This window comes from Lynx canadensis, chromosome X (genome assembly GCF_007474595.2).
Source record: "Lynx canadensis isolate LIC74 chromosome X, mLynCan4.pri.v2, whole genome shotgun sequence".
NCBI classification, from domain to species: domain Eukaryota; kingdom Metazoa; phylum Chordata; class Mammalia; order Carnivora; family Felidae; genus Lynx; species Lynx canadensis.
The window spans coordinates 43,835,686-43,853,380 of NC_044321.2; the positions used below are offsets into that span (position 1 = coordinate 43,835,686).

The 17,695-nt window shown below is 39.8% G+C and overlaps 1 pseudogene; it reads left to right on the forward strand.

Annotated features, from left to right (window-relative positions):
- Nucleotides 1-245: 245 nt before the first annotated feature.
- On the forward strand, nt 246-16,394 carry LOC115506769 (annotated as a pseudogene).
- The last annotated feature ends 1,301 nt before the right edge of the window (nt 16,395-17,695 follow it).

The window sequence follows — 17,695 nt, forward strand, 5'->3', positions numbered from 1 at the left end:
GCCTGACTTAGAACAGTGTTTTCCCAACACCTCAATCATTCATATGATATAAATTTAGGACTTAAAAGATATACTCAAATCCATATTAGTATTTCTTAATACTTTCATTTATATTCTATCTATCATCTTTTAGTCAAACTCAATGTAAAGGAAATTTTATATCACTACTGAAAATACAAAACATGCATTATATGCTATGGTAAATATGTTCAGAAACTAATTCCATAAAAGACAGGGGCCAGACTATGGTGGAGAAGGCTGAAAAGACTGTGAAGTTTGCTCTTGGAGCAGTTGTGTGTGTAGAAAGTGAAATGTGGGTGATGTAACTATAGGACCTAAGACAGTGATCCACTCTAAAGCACAAATTATTGCAGAAGCCAGGCTAATAGTTATTGGTGAGGGTTACCTAATAGAAGAACAGGTAGGTGCTTATCATAAATGCTCAACCTGATAATATCACCCCTAATGCTGAAGATCTGGAACTAAAATATCTATGATCATTGGCACTAATAATGTGTTTGAAATTGGCTGTTATTCCCAAGCCATGAAAATGGAAGATAATAATGTTATTGAATCAAAAGCCAGTGTGGGCAGAAAGGTAATATTGAGAAGTGGTTGCATCATTGGGACTTGTTGCAACCTGAATACATTTGAGGTCATCCTTGAGAATACAGTGATCTGTGGTGCAGATTGCCTTCATGGGGTGCAGACTGAGCAACCACAGCCCCAGATACCACAGCTGGATTTCCTGAAGATAACCTTGCCAACCTACCACGACCTAAAGAAGACTATGAAAGGAAGGTCAACACCAGTAATGTGTGAGGACAACAGTGAGATACCTCCTAAAGACTTGGTTATAAGATACCCCCAGAGAGTTAAACTACTTAAGTCAACATGTGGCAAGGTAGTATCAGTTTATCTATCAAGACTTACAGTACCTCAAGACTCACCACTTTTTTTTTTTAATTTTTTTTTCAACGTTTATTTATTTTCGGGACAGAGAGAGACAGAGCATGAACAGGGGAGGGGCAGAGAGAGAGGGAGACACAGAATCGGAAACAGGCTCCAGGCTCTGAGCCATCATCCCAGAGCCCGACGCGGGGCTCGAACTCGCGGACCGCGAGATCGTGACCTGGCTGAAGTCGGACGCTTAACCGACTGCGCCACCCAGGCGCCCCAAGACTCACCACTTTTGGTTCAGTTGCAAGCTTAACTGAACCACCTTCTGATTTGCTAATATGGCCTCCAAGCTATCATTCAGAGAAAGGAGGAACTCTGGATGAGAGCACCAGAATTGTACTCTGCACATAGTAAATTTAGAGAAGCTTTCTTATTTATACATTAGTCTAATATGAATATGGTTTGTATAGTGTGGCCCCCAAGTCTGCCAATTGTCTATGAGTTCTAAATGTTTTGATAAAATAGTTTCTGACTCTTTAGGACAAAGAACCAATCAAAACCCAGACAGTGTATTGTGCAGACATCACTCTTTGGGGCTTCTCCACAGCCAGACTAACAGCCTTCTCTTACTAACTATCTCACTGAAACTGAACTCAAACTTCATCACAGACATTCTAGGCAATTATGCTAAGCGGTAGGACAGGCCCTGACATGCTTGTGACATAAAAAGCAGCAACTGGCAGGAAGACAGAAATGATTTTATCAATAGCAACTTACTGCAATGTGGCCATAGCTCTTGAGTCAAGATAATAGACTTTCACCAGGTGAATAGTATCAAGTCTAGAAAGGGTACTTCACACTGTTCTCTTATTCATCCATGAACACACAGTATAGTAGTTATCTATGCTGTGTAGAAGATTACCCCCAAAATGTAGAAGCTTATTATCTTTTGAGCATTTACTATCTTACACAGTTTCTGCAGATCAAATATCTAGGAATGGCTCAGCTGGCAGTTCTGGCTCAGTGTGCCTCATGAGGTTTCTTTCAAGAAGTCAGTCAGACCGGTGGTCATCTGAGGACTTGAGTGGGGCTGGATGGTCCACGTACAACATGACTGCCTCACAGGGCTGTTGGCAGGAGGCCTCAGTTCCGTACCAGGTGAGCCTCTCCACAGGGCTGGTGGGTATCCTCATGACATGGCAGTTGGCTTCCCTCAGCTTCCTTCAGATCCAAGTGAGGAAGGACTCAATCCCTAAAGTTGCACACCATCACTTCCACTTCATTTTATTTCTTAGAAGCAAGTCACTAAGTCCATCTCACAGTCAAGAGGGAGGGGATTAAGCTCCACCTTTTCTACCTTTAGAAGGGAGGAGAATCTAAGAATTCATGTTCATATACTAAAACCACCATCACAAACACACATGTCCATTTATACCTGGTATTCTCACTAGTGCACAATCAGCACCTCTCAAGGGTTTCCACATTGAGGAAGATGGGTTCAGGAAGAACTTCTTTTTATTAATGGGAATGGCACATGACATCATCCGAGGTCTTCATCCTATAACGTTCTGTAAATACCACCATCTTAGACATTTAAATTTTTGTCCCAAAATATATATTTCATTAAGCATAATTCAACTTCTCTAGGCTTAATAGAAATTATTATAAATAAAATCATGAGGGATAAAAAATTTAACTCCGTGAAATAAAAAATTATAAAAGTTTAAAATTAAGAATAAAATATATGAACATTGGGGTACAAGTGCCCCTATGCATCAGTACTCCTGTATCCCTTGGGTAAATTCCTAGCAGTGCTATTGCTGGGTCATAACCCATGGGGGAGGGGAAGGAAAAAAAAAAAAAGGACGTTAGAGTGGGAGAGAGCCAAAGCATAAGAGACTGTTAAAAACTGAGAACAAACTGAGGGTTGATGGGGGGTGGGAGGGAGGGGAGGGTGGGTGATGGGTATTGAGGAGGGCACCTTTTGGGATGAGCACTGGGTGTTGTATGGAAACCAATTTGTCAATAAATTTCATATATATAAAAATAAATAAATAAATAAATAAAAATTTGGGTATAGGAAAAAAAAAACTGAGAACAAACTGAGGGTTGATGGGGGGTGGGAGGGAGGGGAGGGTGGGTGATGGGTATTGAGGAGGGCACCTTTTGGGATGAGCACTGGGTGTTGTATGGAAACCAATTTGACAATAAACTTCATATATAAAAAAAAGAATAAAATATAAATAATACATGTAACTGATTTCCCTTTTACTAAGCATTCTGTAAATGCTGTGTCATTTGATCTTCCTAATAGCCATTTTGTGTACCACTCAATTGTTCTTTGTTTCCACCTCTTGTCTGAGTGCCACTTTTAGAAAATAGAAAAGGGTGCCTGGGTGGCTCAGTTGGTTGAGCGTCCAATTCTCGGTTTCAGCTCAGGTCGAGATCTCACGTTTCATAAGTTCAAGCCCCACATCAGGTTCTAAGCTGACATCATGGAGCCTGCTTGGGTATCTCTCTCCCTCTCTCGCTGCCCCTCACTGGCATGTGCTGTCTCTGTCTTTCTCAAATTAAATAAACTTAAAAGAAAAAAAAATATATATATATAAAGAAAATAGAAAAACGAATGTTCAAACAAAAGAACAAGCTCTTTGAAATTAGACAGGATTTAATCCTAATACCTGCCATCTACTGCTATCCAACATTGTAAAGTATGACAATCCCCACTAATGTTCCTCATAGAGGAATAAATAAATATGTAAAACAACTAGCACAGTGCCTAACAAATAGCAATACTCAAAACTACCAGCTATAATTATTGTCATTATTGTTTAAAAACAGAAAAGAACATTAATGATTTTAGATTGGAGCTTTACACATTTGTCACACATTTTCTCAGATGTTTAAAACCCTCTTTTCTTGTCAAAACCACTAGGCCCAGAGAAGTTAGGTGACATTTTCTTGTGGATTCTACTTTCTAATTTCCTGCCTGAACCCTCAGCCTGTATCCTACTCTACTTCCAGCCATTACAAACTACTCCAAGTTCCCTGAAACCAGCAAGTTCTCACCTCCACATTCACTCTTTCTTCTGTACACACACATGCTGGATGATTCTCTATTTGTTAATCAAGCTTTAATTTCTCCACCATTCTAAATTTTATGAGTCCCTTTGTTCATTGTCTCTCCCCCTAGAACCAAATACTGATGAAAGCAGGGGATCTGACTATTGTGCTCTCAGCTGTACCCCCAAACCCTGAAAGACCTATAGTAAATGATCATCCATAAATATTTAATGAATTAATTATCTGTCCCTTGAACCAGTCTAGGATACACAGTCTGGTGCATATGGGGCTTCCACTTCAACTCTGGGAAACATGGAAACTGGGGAGGGTTATCTTTCTGGGAACGCCTATCATCCAAAGAGGCAATACAACTAAGGCTTCAGGCTTCTAGACTCAGACCACTATGGAATAGGTCAGCCTTTATCTCCTCCTCTTGTTAGTTATCGTGACGAGCTATTAGAAACTGCTCAACACATTCATTCATTCATTCATTCATTCATTTATTCATTTATTCAGCACACACTTCTTGGATGTCTCCTATACTGATAGGCACTGATTTAGGGGTCAAGGATAAGTCATAAACAAGTTACTTCTATGAAGCCACAGGTGAATGAACGGGCAGACAAATACCTGTCTGCTTATAACACGGTGCTGTTAGGACCATGACAAGGAAAGTACTGGGTTCTAGTATCAGGCTCTAGGAGTGGTTGGTGTTCTTCATTTCATGCTGTTTGTCTCTAATACTGAAGCCTCAGTCATCAAGTCCTGAGGCATCCTTCTGGAATCATTCTTCATGTTTCTATTCTTGCAGGCTCTGCAATGCTTGATCTGGCCTGGATTTCACAAGACAAATACTGGAATCCTGAGGTTTTTTGCCAGAGGTGGATCTTATCAACATCCAGAGTATTTGATAATAATAATTAAAAAAATAATGATAATATCAGCTACCGCTTGTTTTCAAATATACTTATAGATTCCTATTTTATTCATTGGTTTATAATCCATTATTATTATTATTCATTGTGATGCTCAACATGTCCCATTTTAAAACATTACCCATGTGGGGCTCCTGGGTGGCTCAGTCAGATGAGCATCCGACTCTTTGGTTCGCTCCGGTCATGATCCCACAGTTCATAAGTTTCAGCCCCACATCGGGCTCTGTGCTGATGGTGCGGAGCCTGCTTGGGATTCTCTCTCTCTCTCTCTCTCTCTCTCTCTCTCCATCTCTCTCTTCCCCTCCCCTGCTCATGCTCTGTCTCTGTCTGTCTGTCTCTCTCTCTCAAAATAAATAAATAAACTTAAAAATAACGTAATAAATAAATGAAACATTACCCATGTGCCAAGCACAGTACTAAATGCTTTCTTTACTATGTCTAAACCTTGCCACATACCCATTAAGAAATTCCTATTTTTTATGCCAATTCTACATATTGGGTAACTGAAGTTAAGGTAAATGTAGGGAATTGTCAAGTTATAGTTCCAGTAGAAAATGGTGGTTCAAAGTGCAGGCTCAATTCTAAATACCATTCTATACTAAAAGAAACCTGGTCTCCTCGGAAAAATGGCTGATTCCAGGGCTGGCACAGCAGAAGTACAAAAAGAGGCAGGAACATCTCGCTGCACCAAAAACGGTTTCAAAGAAAAATAGACACATATCAAGAAGACACAGGAGCAGGAATCAAGGGGCTTTCACTGGCCAAACCTGGGGAAATTCGAGCATCAAAATAAATCATGATTGTAATGGGTTATTATACACTGAATAAAATATATATCCATGAACCAATACTGAAACATATGAAGACATGAATAATTAATAAATGAGGGAGAGAGAACAGCTCTTCGTTGCAGAAGAATCCTCACCAGTAAAATGGGGGGGGGGAAATACTGGAGTTGGAAACACACACTTTTTACACCATCATATATTAATGGATTCAGTCAAGAATCGTCAGTGGGTCATAGAACACAATATTACCATAGCCTTCAAGTATCTCCACACAAAATATTTAAGTGAACAATGGGAAAATATTAACTTTACATTAGAGTAATCTGATGAATACTACCTTAACCAAGAGATCAAATTTAATATCGCCAATTACAGAATAAATGGATATCAGGTGCCAACTTATATAATGCACTGAGAAGGATATAGTATCACTTTGTGGTATTCCTGGCAGAAATGCATACGTGGAATCTAACCATAAGCATAGAATCAGGTAAACCCAAGTTGAGGGGCACTCTAGTAAATGGTTCATACTTCTCAAAATTGTTATGGTTGTGCGAGACAGTAAGTTTGAGGACTTATTCCAGAGGGAATAAGAATAAAGTGTAATAACAATGAAATAAAATGCATGATAGTAGACTGGAGAGAAGAATGGACAAACTATAAAATTTATAAAATTTTCTACAAATAGCATTATTGAGATAATTGGTCATATTTGAATAAGGTCTATAATGAGATGTATAATACAGATATATAACCAATGTTCATGTGTTGATTTTCATAATTGTAGTGTGTTTATGCAAAAGGATGTCCTTGTTCTAAAGTATTTAGAATACTAAATATTTAATGTATCTGTAGCTTACTGTCAAAGAGATTAGAAAAATTTGTATGTATGTGTATCTTTGTGTAGTGTGTGCAAGGAGAAGAAAAAGAGGAGGGGGAAAAAGAGAGTGAAAGACAGGGAGTGAGAAAGATAGTGAAAGATAAAAAATATGCAAAATATTAACAATTGAGGTATTTGGGCCAAGTAAAAACAGGAGTTTCCTGGCCTATTATTTCAATGTTTTGTAAGTTTGTAATTATTTCAAACTAAAATGTATCTCCCCCACAAAAAGTATGTGGGTTCTGAATACCGATGGGATAAATAAACGCCTGGCTCCTTCATTTATTAACTCTATGATCACAGAAATGTTACTTGATCTCTGATTCAAAGTCTTTGGCCTGTAAATAGGGATAATCATTGACCAATTGCAATTACATAAAATGATACATACAATATGTTTTGAGCAGTATTTTGGACCTAGGGAATACTCAATAAAAATTAAATCTCTCTACTGTTTTTGATTTAAAAAAAAAAAAGTCTGAAAAGTACATCATTAACCTAACATTTCTGGTTCCAAGTACTCAGATCTAACCATGTCACTGAGGTGCCCACCAGCAGTCAGACTCTATGGGCTCCTGGGGCATTTAGAGCTCAGTAAAAGGTAGCTTTCATCACGATTGGAATTATTAATCCCAGCACTTCTGATCTTAATGCCTAGCCTCTTACCACTCCACTTAGCTGCCTAAGTGTGTTCTTGGGGGTCAAGAAATCTTCACATTAACATCTAGTATGTACTAAACTCACTAGACTTGTATATATGCCTTCCACATTGTTCCGGGAGAGCTGAATTATTTTTGACCCTTCCTTCTGACTAGTACAATGTATTACAGTAACAGGATCTACCATTTATTGGCAGCCTACAAAGTACCATACTTGACAACCCTGGGAGCAGGTTTTAAATATCTCTGTTTCTTTAAGGATTAAATACACAGGTTCAGAGAGGTAGAGACTTGCCCCAGACACAAAGCCAGTAAGAAGTGGCACATAGGCTATCTCAGCACAATACGCATGCTCTTACTACTATCCTGAGCTGTCTTCAGTCCTAACAATGTACACTATCAATTAACCACCACCTTCCAAACAGACTATCTTATCACTTAAGGTAAAGAATACCAGTTGGCCTCATGTTTACCCTGGCATCTAGTTTGCTTCTAAGCACATAGTAGGTCCCCAAGTACCTACCTGGGAAGAGGATTTCTCTCTAACCTGGGAAGAGGGAGTGCCTTTAAACATTTAAGGGGTCTCTAAAAACAAGCTTAAAAAGGGTGGTTTGCTAACTGTACAGTAAAAACTCAAAGCAGAGATGTGATGCCATAAAGCTGAAAAGAACTCAACTAGATATTTTAGCATTGTTTATAAAGATGGTGAAGCTACAATAAGCAGCAAGGAAGAGATACTGAACATTTGTCAGGGTGGTAGATATCTCGCTCAGGAGTTAAAAAGCTGTAGTGAGGGAGGGGAGCATCATGCACTCTGGGGGTATAATAATATATGATTTTATTGGTTTGGGTGGTGATTACATAGGTTTTCACTTTATATTGCTCATCATCGATATCTGAATATATATTCTATGCACTTTTTTGTATGTATGTATATGGTATTTCAAAATTGAAACCAAAAATTTAAAAAATAGATTAGGAAGGTCCCAGCTCAGAGAAACACCAAAAACTGAATAAAGGTATTTATATGGCTACATGAAGAATGTGTCAGTCAGGAGGAGTGGTTGGTCATCCATGAAAGGAAATGCTTTTTTAAAAAATTTTTAAAAATGTTTATTTATTATTTTTGAGAGAGAGAGAGAGAGAGTCAGAGTGCGAGTGGGAGGGGGGCAGAGAGAGAGAGAGACAGAGAGAGACAGAGAGAGACAGAATCTGAAGCAGGATCCAGGCTCTTAGCTGTCAGCACAGAGCCCGACACAGGGCTCGAACTCATGAGCCATGAGATCATGACCTGAGCTGAAGTGGGACTATTAACCGACTGAGTGACACAGGCGCCCCTGAAAAGAAATACTTTTAATGCCTATCTAAGCACTGTGTAAAAATTGTCTCTACCAAGTGACTGGGATTATTTCTGGCCTCCTTGTTAAAGTATTACTCAGTGTGAGATGCACATACTGGATGATGTTAGCTTCATGCCTTGACAGAGAGAGTTTTCATGCAAGATGTCTACTCTTCCCCCATCTTCTGGATCCTAAATTACACTAATTTGTTTCTTTTCACTCTGCAAGAACTGAGTACCAGAATGCATCTCCCAAGCAGGTACACAAACACTCACACGCACACATACATCCTATCACACCAGTGCACTGATGTGTTTCAGGGGGACATTGTGGTGACTCTACATCCATTTGATGTTGTATTCATCTAAACCAGTCACAACAAATCTAATATTTTGATAATCACTGGTTTCGAATTGGCCATGTGACCAAATTCAGTCCCATATACTGGGGACGATGGGGGTGTATATCTTCTGGAAAGCATTATGTCACAGCTTTCTGTCTCACAAAAAAGGGACACTGGAAGAGATTTTTCTTTTCTGCCTAAATACCACCATGCCTAGATATGAGGCCTGAAATTGCTACAGACATCTTGGGACCAGTCTGGTGGGACACTGAGGATGGCAGAGAAAATAGAGGGAAAGAATCTGAAGCTTGATGAGCCAGAGGCCTCCATGTCTAGAACCCACCTTATTTTGATTTCCAGTCTATTTGGCAAATGGACCGAATATTTAATAAGTAATACCTAACTTCCAGGTACTACTACTGGCCCTAAAAATGCTGTTGTAGACAAAGAGACAAATGTCTTTGCCCTCATAGAACTTATATGTTTGGATAATTATACAAACAATAAATAAAATAAATAACTAAGATATACTACATGTAGGAAAATGATAAAGCTATGAAAAACATTAGAGTAAGTTAAGAAAGATCTGGAGTGATGAGAAATTGGAATTTTTTTTTAAAAAACGGTCAGGATAAGCCAACCTTGGAAGGTGATATTTGTGAAAAGACTTGAGGAGATGATGGGATGAGCCATTAAATACATGGAGGAAAGACATTTCAAGCAAAGAAAACAGCCAGTGAAAAAGCTTTTGTGTAAAAGTGTAACTATTGTAGCTAATGTAGACATGAGAGATCCTGTGGGAGTATAGTTGGATTTTACACAAGTAACACAACGTCAAATCATGTACAAACTTCTAATCCATGTAAATACTTTAATTTTTGCTCCTCTCAGTGAGATGGAGAACAATTGCATAACAGTGGCAGGATCTGACTTAGATTTTAAAAGGGAGGTGGGTGTGGGATGGGCTAGATGGCTGATGGGTACTAAGGAGGGCTGTTGGTATGATGAGCACTAAGTGATGAATCACTTGCAATTCTACTCCTGAAACCTATATTGCACTGTATGTTAACTAACTAGAATTTAAAGAAAAATTTGAATTGGAAAAAAAAAAAAAAAACAAAGCAAAAAAAATTTATTTCTACACTGGTTTACATGGATATTCATTACATTCTGAAATATCTCGGAATAAAAGGATACCTCTGGTTGGTGTGATTAGACTATACATCAGAGACAAAGTTATAGGAAGATAAACCAGTAAGGATGCTATTACAATAATCCAGGCAAGAAACTGTAGTGGCCTTGAGTCAAGTGGAAGCAGAGGAGGTGGCAAACTTGTTCACATTCTCAGTCTATTTAGAACACGGAATCAACAGGATTTCTGCGTAGATTTAATGCTAAAATTGACCCCAATATCTTTAAGTGAGCATCTAGAAGCATAATGTTGATGGTAACTGAGATGAGAAAGAGCTAAAGGAGATGAAGTGAGGGGTGAAAAAAGAATTTGTTTTTTCATGGTTAAAACCAAAAGGTCTATAAGACACGCCAAGTGGACAGTTGGATATAGACTTTGGCAATTAAGTTGGAGATGTAAATTGTAGAGAGAAAAGGGCATCGATGGCATATAAAGTCACAATACTGGATGAGATCACCAAGGGAATGAGTGTAGGCATAGAAGAGAAAGGGATCGAGGATTGAGTTCCCAGGCAGGTCAATGTCAAGAGGTCACAGGAAAGGAGGAGACCCAGCCAAGCAGATTGAGGAGGTCAGAGAACAACCAGGGAAGTACTGTCCTGGAACCCAGGTGGGTATATGTCAAGCTGGCTTTGTTTCGCTGGAGGGCCCTGAATGGTACACCAGGAAAGAAGGTCCTTCCAGGAGGAGTGAGCGATCAACTCTGTCCAAAATTATTGATAAGTCAGCTGAGGAGAGGACTGTGGGATAGCCATTTGATTTAGAAATACTGATGACATTGCTACCTTGACCACACAGTTTCCTTTCCATAGAAGTTGTATAAGCCTGATTGGCATGTGATTAAGACAGAATGGGAAAAGTGGAAGCAGTGAGTATAGAAAACTCTCTCTCTGGGAGGTTTGCTATCAAGAGGAGGATAAAAGGTCCTGCAGGTGGTGGAGGGAGTAGGTAAAAAGGTTTTTTGTTTGTTTAGTTTTGGGTTTTGTTGTCTTTCGTTTTTTTCTGTTTTTTTTTTTTAATTTTTTTTTTCAACGTTTATTTATTTTTGGGACAGAGAGAGACAGAGCATGAACGGGGGAGGGGCAGAGAGAGAGGGAGACACAGAATCGGAAACAGGCTCCAAGCTCTGAGCCATCAGCCCAGAGCCCGACGCGGGGCTCGAACTCACGGACCGCGAGATCGTGACCTGGCTGAAGTCGGACGCTTAACCGACTGCGCCACCCAGGCGCCCCTGTTGTCTTTTGTTTTTAAGAGGAAAATAACATCAGTTTGTATGCTGACAGGAATAATCTAGCAGAGGGTGGAAAAGTGATGAATATCATACAAATGCCATGAGATCATGGATTTCTTTTTTGATTTAGCCAATCTACATGAGAATTCCCTGATACTTGCAACTAAAAGAATATTCACTAAGCGAGTCAGCAATGTACTGGTATGTCTAGGACTTTGCTATTTTATGCTTATTGAGCAGGTATAATTTATAAAAGTACTCTCATTCTGGCTCAGATGATAAATATTATGAATTAGTTTGGATGACAAATTACATAGTCACATGAATTAGTTAGGAATATCGGTACTGAAGCCATAGATTCCGATCCTGGGCCTGTCACTTACAAGCTGTCATGACAGAAAAAATTACTTAATGTCTGTGTTCAGGTTCTTCATATGAAAATGGGGCTACTGATGACACATATGTCGTGGCATTTTGCTGACCAAATGAGGTAAAACACCTATGGAGCTTACAAAAAGGATTTGCCAAATATGGTAAACATGTCCTAAATATACGGTATTATTAAATTTGCATGCAACATGATGCAAATTTCCCCTTTGCAGTAAAGAATGTAAACTGCTCGTGGATCAATCTTCCCTTTCATACATATAACCTTAAAGGTAATTAACATGCAACTAAATGTGAAATCATTAACAGATGCATTTTATAGTTAGGAAACATGGAAGTAGAGTATTTAACTAAGATACAAAGGAAATTTAAAAAGAAATGTTAATCGATGGACTGTGTCAAGAGGCTTCATGTTATGTATAAATTTGTATGTCAACGGGGCGCCTGGGTGGCGCAGTCGGTTAAGCGTCCGACTTCAGCCAGGTCACGATCTCGCGGTCCGTGAGTTCGAGCCCCGCGTCAGGCTCTGGGCCGATGGCTCGGAGCCTGGAGCCTGTTTCCGATTCTGTGTCTCCCTCTCTCTCTGCCCCTCCCCCGTTCATGCTCTGTCTCTCTCTGTCCCAAAAATAAATAAAAAACGTTGAAAAAAATTTAAAAAAAAATTATATGTCAACATGACTCACCCAGAGGGTGGCCAGATATTAGGTCAAACACTATTCTGAGTGTGTCTGGCAGGGAAGGTAATATTTGAATAGGTATACTGAGTAAAACAGTAAAAAAGTAAAAAAAAAAAATTGCCTTCTCTAATGTGGGTGTCCTGTATCCAATCAGCTTAAGGCCTACATGGAACAAAAAGGCTGACTTTCCCTCAAGCAGGAGGGAACCCCTCCTGCCTGACTGCTTGAAGTGGGACATTGGTCTTGTTGTCCTGCCTCTAGACTCAAACTGAAGATCAGAATTCATGACACCTGATCCCAGCAGCTTTTGGACTGCAACTCACATCACTGCCTGTTCTGGGTCTCAGGAATTTTGACTTGGACTGGAACTACTCCTGCTCTCCTAGCTCTCCACCATGCCCACAAACGTGTTGGGTCTTCCCAGCCTCATAATCTTGTGAGCCAAATTCTTATAACAAATGTCTTTCTCTCTCTCTCTCTCGACAGATAGACAGATATAGATGATATAGATATAGGTATATGTATAAATATATAAGTAATCCTATTGAATCAGTTCATCTGGAAGACTCTGATTATTACACTTTGGAAGGTACAAGCCACTTGTTGAAGTACAACTACATGATGACATGATGTAACTCAGTAATGTTCACAAGACTCAGATCATCAGGGTCACAAAAAAGGCCTTCATAAGTAATTCCTCATGGTTATTAAAGGTTGTGGTGGGTAGAATTGTAAGAATGGTCTCCCAAGATTTCCCATCATAATCCCAGGTACCATGAATAAGACGAGTTATTTTGTACATATTTGTGTTCGGTTACATGGCTAAAGGGATTTTCCAGTTACAATGAAGGTTACTAAACAACTGACCTTAAAGAGAGAGATTATCCAAAAGAGCCTAATCTAATCACAGGAGCTCCTTAAAGGCACACACTTTTCTGTGGCCGGCAGCAGAAGGGAAGCAAGAGAGATCTGAAGCACAAGGATTTGACACACTATTGCTTGCTTGAAGATGCAGAGAACCACATGAGGAGAAACAGGCAACCTCTAGAATCTGAGAGCAACCCCAACAACATCCTGCACCACAGGAGCTGAATTCCTACAACCACCTGGATGAGCTTGGAAAGAGCTTCCTCTCCAGAGCCTCCAGGTAAGATCCCAGCCCAGCTGACGCCTTGATTTCAGCCTTGTGTGACCCTAAGCAGAGAACTCGCTGGATCCACACATGTCTGACCTATAGGAACTGTGAAATAATACACATGGGTTGATTTAAAAGATGCTAAAGTTGTGGCAACTTGTTATGCAGCAATAGAAAACTGGTATCAGGCACTTAAATTATTAGTGTATTGAATCTGTTGTGGTTAAGGTAATTCTCTATCATCCAACTTCCTGGAGAGAATGAGAAATAATTTCTGACCCAGCCATAGCTGCATGTAGCTCTAAGGTGCAAATTAAAATAAGCACAGCCAGAGTCACAGTGCAGAGAATTCTAATTCTTGTGTAGTAAAAACTAATTGCAATTTAGAGGCAAGAACAGACAGCTTGAAGTGTGACAGTAACAACGAGGACATTTCCTGGCAAGATGTGTGCCATACTCAGTGTGAAGGACTTGCACGCTAGAGCTGCCCATTCAGCCCCTGCCCTTCAGATAAGGCAGAACATTAAGTTCCAAGGATCCCTTATGGGGCAACAACTGACATGCACAGCCAGGGGAATTGCAGGTAGTGGCTCTGAATTAATTTCAAATAGATTATTATGAAAAAGGGTCTGATGTCATAGACATTCTTTGAGGCTTTAGAGTCAGACAGACTGGCTCCAGCACTCTGTGATCCCAGCTGAGTTCCAGAATTCTAATTTGTTAGGTGTGTGTGTGTGTGTGTGTGTGTGTGTGTGTGTAAAACACTTCCTTGATAAACAATGTTGACAAATCTTTACGGATCCCTGGGGTTAAGATCTGCCTGCATGATTTTCTGTACTAAGACAGCTGGATCAGCTTGAATGATCCCTCTAATCCCAGAGCCTTCCACAGTGTGTGGGACATACGGATTTTCTGACTTTCATCTCAGTTCCCTATGCTCAATAGCTTCTAGTACTAGTGTATGACCTCCAGGCCTTATAATCAGTGTCGGCCTTTCTAATAATCTCTCAGTTTCTGAAACGTCCTCTCGGTCGGAGAAGTTCTGCAATTCCCCTAGGCTTTGCAAATGCAAACTGATCTATACACAAAAAACACACATATCAAGAAATTTAACTGAAGAAATTAATCAATAAATATAAGACTGGTAATGTGATTATTGTTTTGGTGAAAATTATGTACATTCAGGAACATGGAATCAAGTCTGTGAGTCCCCAAAGACTGCAATTTTCAGCTACAGGCATGCATGTTCACAGTCCCAAGGACTGAGTTCCCCTGATCGGACTCCTGCTCCTATTGCCTTTATTCTTTCTCAGTCCAATTCTTTCTCTCCTCTTCCTCTTTTCCTGTTCCGCACTGCAAATGTACCCTGTGGTGACTTCTAATTCACAAATTACATTCCACTTTTTGTTTTTTATCCTATAATGTACTTAAGTGCTGGAACCATGTTTTATTTCTTCTTTGCATATCTTGTATGAAGCACACTGCATGAAACATGGTAGGCATTGAAGGTTTGTTGAATTCATCTATTTCACACAGAAACATTGACAGCAAAAACACCCACTTCCAGTCTGGATGTAGTGCAGTAGATGCTTTCTATATTAGTACCATACGTGTGGCTTTTGAGTGTCAGGTGCCATGCAAACCCTTCTAGAAGGTGGGATGTGTTGGGGGAATAGAAATCTGGTCCATCTGTCCATGTGCCTCTACATAGCACATAGCATACTTTTCATCACACAATATAGCTTACAGCAACAATTCCCAGGACTTAGTCATGTCTACGCCTTTCCATATCTGCCACCCCCAACTGTAATGTTATAAACTTAGTATTTCATGTAAAGGAAAAGTATTACTTGCAAGAGCAAAACTCTAAAAGTAAAATAGAGTGATAACATCACAATAGTAGAGAATGTTTTAATTAACGATGACTTTCACAAACACAAATTTTTTTTTTCATTTTTTTTTTAAATGTCAGGATACGCTGACCAATGCAGTCAATGGATTGTGACTGCAGTCCTAAATGTCAGCTCTGCCACTCTACTCACGTGTCAGGGCCAACGTATCTATCTTTCTGGGCTTCAATATCCTCATTTGTGAAATTGGAGTAACGGTACTTATGTCATAGGAATTGTATGACAATTATCAGCAAGATAAGCAAAAGACCTGAAACATGGTAGGCCCTCGAAGAGCTTTTATTGGGTCTTCTGTTATAGTAGCTAAGAAACAAAAAACCAAGTAGGATTCCTTTATGAGGATTTTAAGAATTATAGACATCAGAAAGTTCATCCAAAGCAACAAATCCAGGATACTTCCTTTGAGATGTAGGCTGGTAGAAAAAGCTATTTGATCAAAGTTAAAGTGAACTTCAGAAGCTAAGAGTCTAATTGGTGTCCTCTACTAGGAGATACAATATTGTACTTTGGGAAAAAGAACAAAACCAATAATTTTTTAACTTGCCTTGAAGTAAGTAACCCAAAGGAAGATGGAAAAAAAGAAAAGGAAATGCCGTTTTCTTAACAATATCAAATTTCAGAGAAAGTGCTTGGCTCAGAACCCCTGGTCATAGCTACTCTACCACAGTGCTCTCTAACGGTGCATCTTTCCACACAGGCTGATTTTACTGGGGGTACTCAAAGCTTTTACTCTGAAAGAAGGGATGCAGCTGTTTTCCTTTTCCCAAATTGATGCCAAACATCATTTGCATGTGCCTTGTTATCTTTATCTAAGGAGCCTATGAAATTTGTGGAACAGCTCGGTGACCCTGAGAAACCTGTTTTGCCTCTGGGGGAACTGGTCTCCTGGTGTCCGGGCCTGTGGGTGCTCAGTGTCATTGATAAGGAAGCTATCTTTCCTCCTGGGCAGGTCTGATACCTTTGTGGAAGAGAAGGGCGTCCTGCCAAAAATAGGGTTTTTGTTTGTTTGTTTGTTTGTTTGTTTGTTTGTTTTAAGAATAGGGTTCTTGCACAAGGAAACCAGCTCTGCAGCCAAGGACCTTCCTCAGGATCCACAATCATCAAAAGTCATGAAAGAGTTATAAATCACAATTACTCTGTTCCTTCAGAAGGACGCAAAACAGTCAACTTTCATCTGCCACAACCAGAACCAGTGTTGAATATATCAACACTGTGCCAAAGAAGCAGGGGACAGATTCCTGGGAAGAGGGCTTCTGAAATGCTGGCAGACACGATGAAATGGTGGATGAAATGGTGGAGGTGAAACAGCAGAAAATGGAAGGGGAACAAACAGGACTGCTGGGGGCAAGTTAAGCAGGGTCGGCCTCCACTGCAGACTTTCTGGGGTGTTATCATCAATGAGCCCCACGTTTCCACCTCATGTAGCTACCATTAGCTTTCAGATCCTGGGCAATTTCCACTATGTCCTTGATCTCAATATCTTCCCTGAAAAAGAGAAATAGGAATGAGGATATTTCCTTTGAAGCATTTTTTTGTAGGATCAAATGAAAGATCAATGAAGAGCCTAGTGCAGTGGCCATCATTATGTACACTATTACTTAACATGAACCTCAACATTTATTTCAACTACATCAGTTCATTGCCTTCATTTTGTCTGTTTAATTATATAATTATCTTTTATTCCCAAAGATACAGTTTTATTTTGAAACATATTATGTAAATTATGGTACATGTCCTGCACAGATAAAGCCATCCAGTGATGAATGACAAAGATCTGGAAACACCACTCTACATCCTGCTGTGCAGGAAGAACAGTGCTAGCCCTATGAGGGATCCACAAAAAATGAGGCAGACTTCTAGCCAGCAGACATCTCCCAGCTGACTAGCCTAGTTAGCATGGCAGCTGATACATACATGGTGCTGACACCAATGGCACCTACTAGAATAACTGCAGTTTGGAAACAGAATGTTTGCCCTACCAGTGTCACTTTCAAAGGATCAATTAACTAATTAATTCAACAAATATTCAGCGATGCCTTTCCACTTGTATCAGAAATTGTTCTGGATGGTGGACTGACAAAGAACAATGAAACATGGCCCTTGCCTTCAAGGGTGTCACAATGTAGCAAGGGAGACAGATAGGTCCATTATACCAACAGATAGGGTCCGGATGACTACAATGTGTGCTCAGCAATGTTCTGAGCTGCTTTTGCCCAGTGGGCAAGAGACAAAGATTCCTAAGATCAAGAGGTTCTA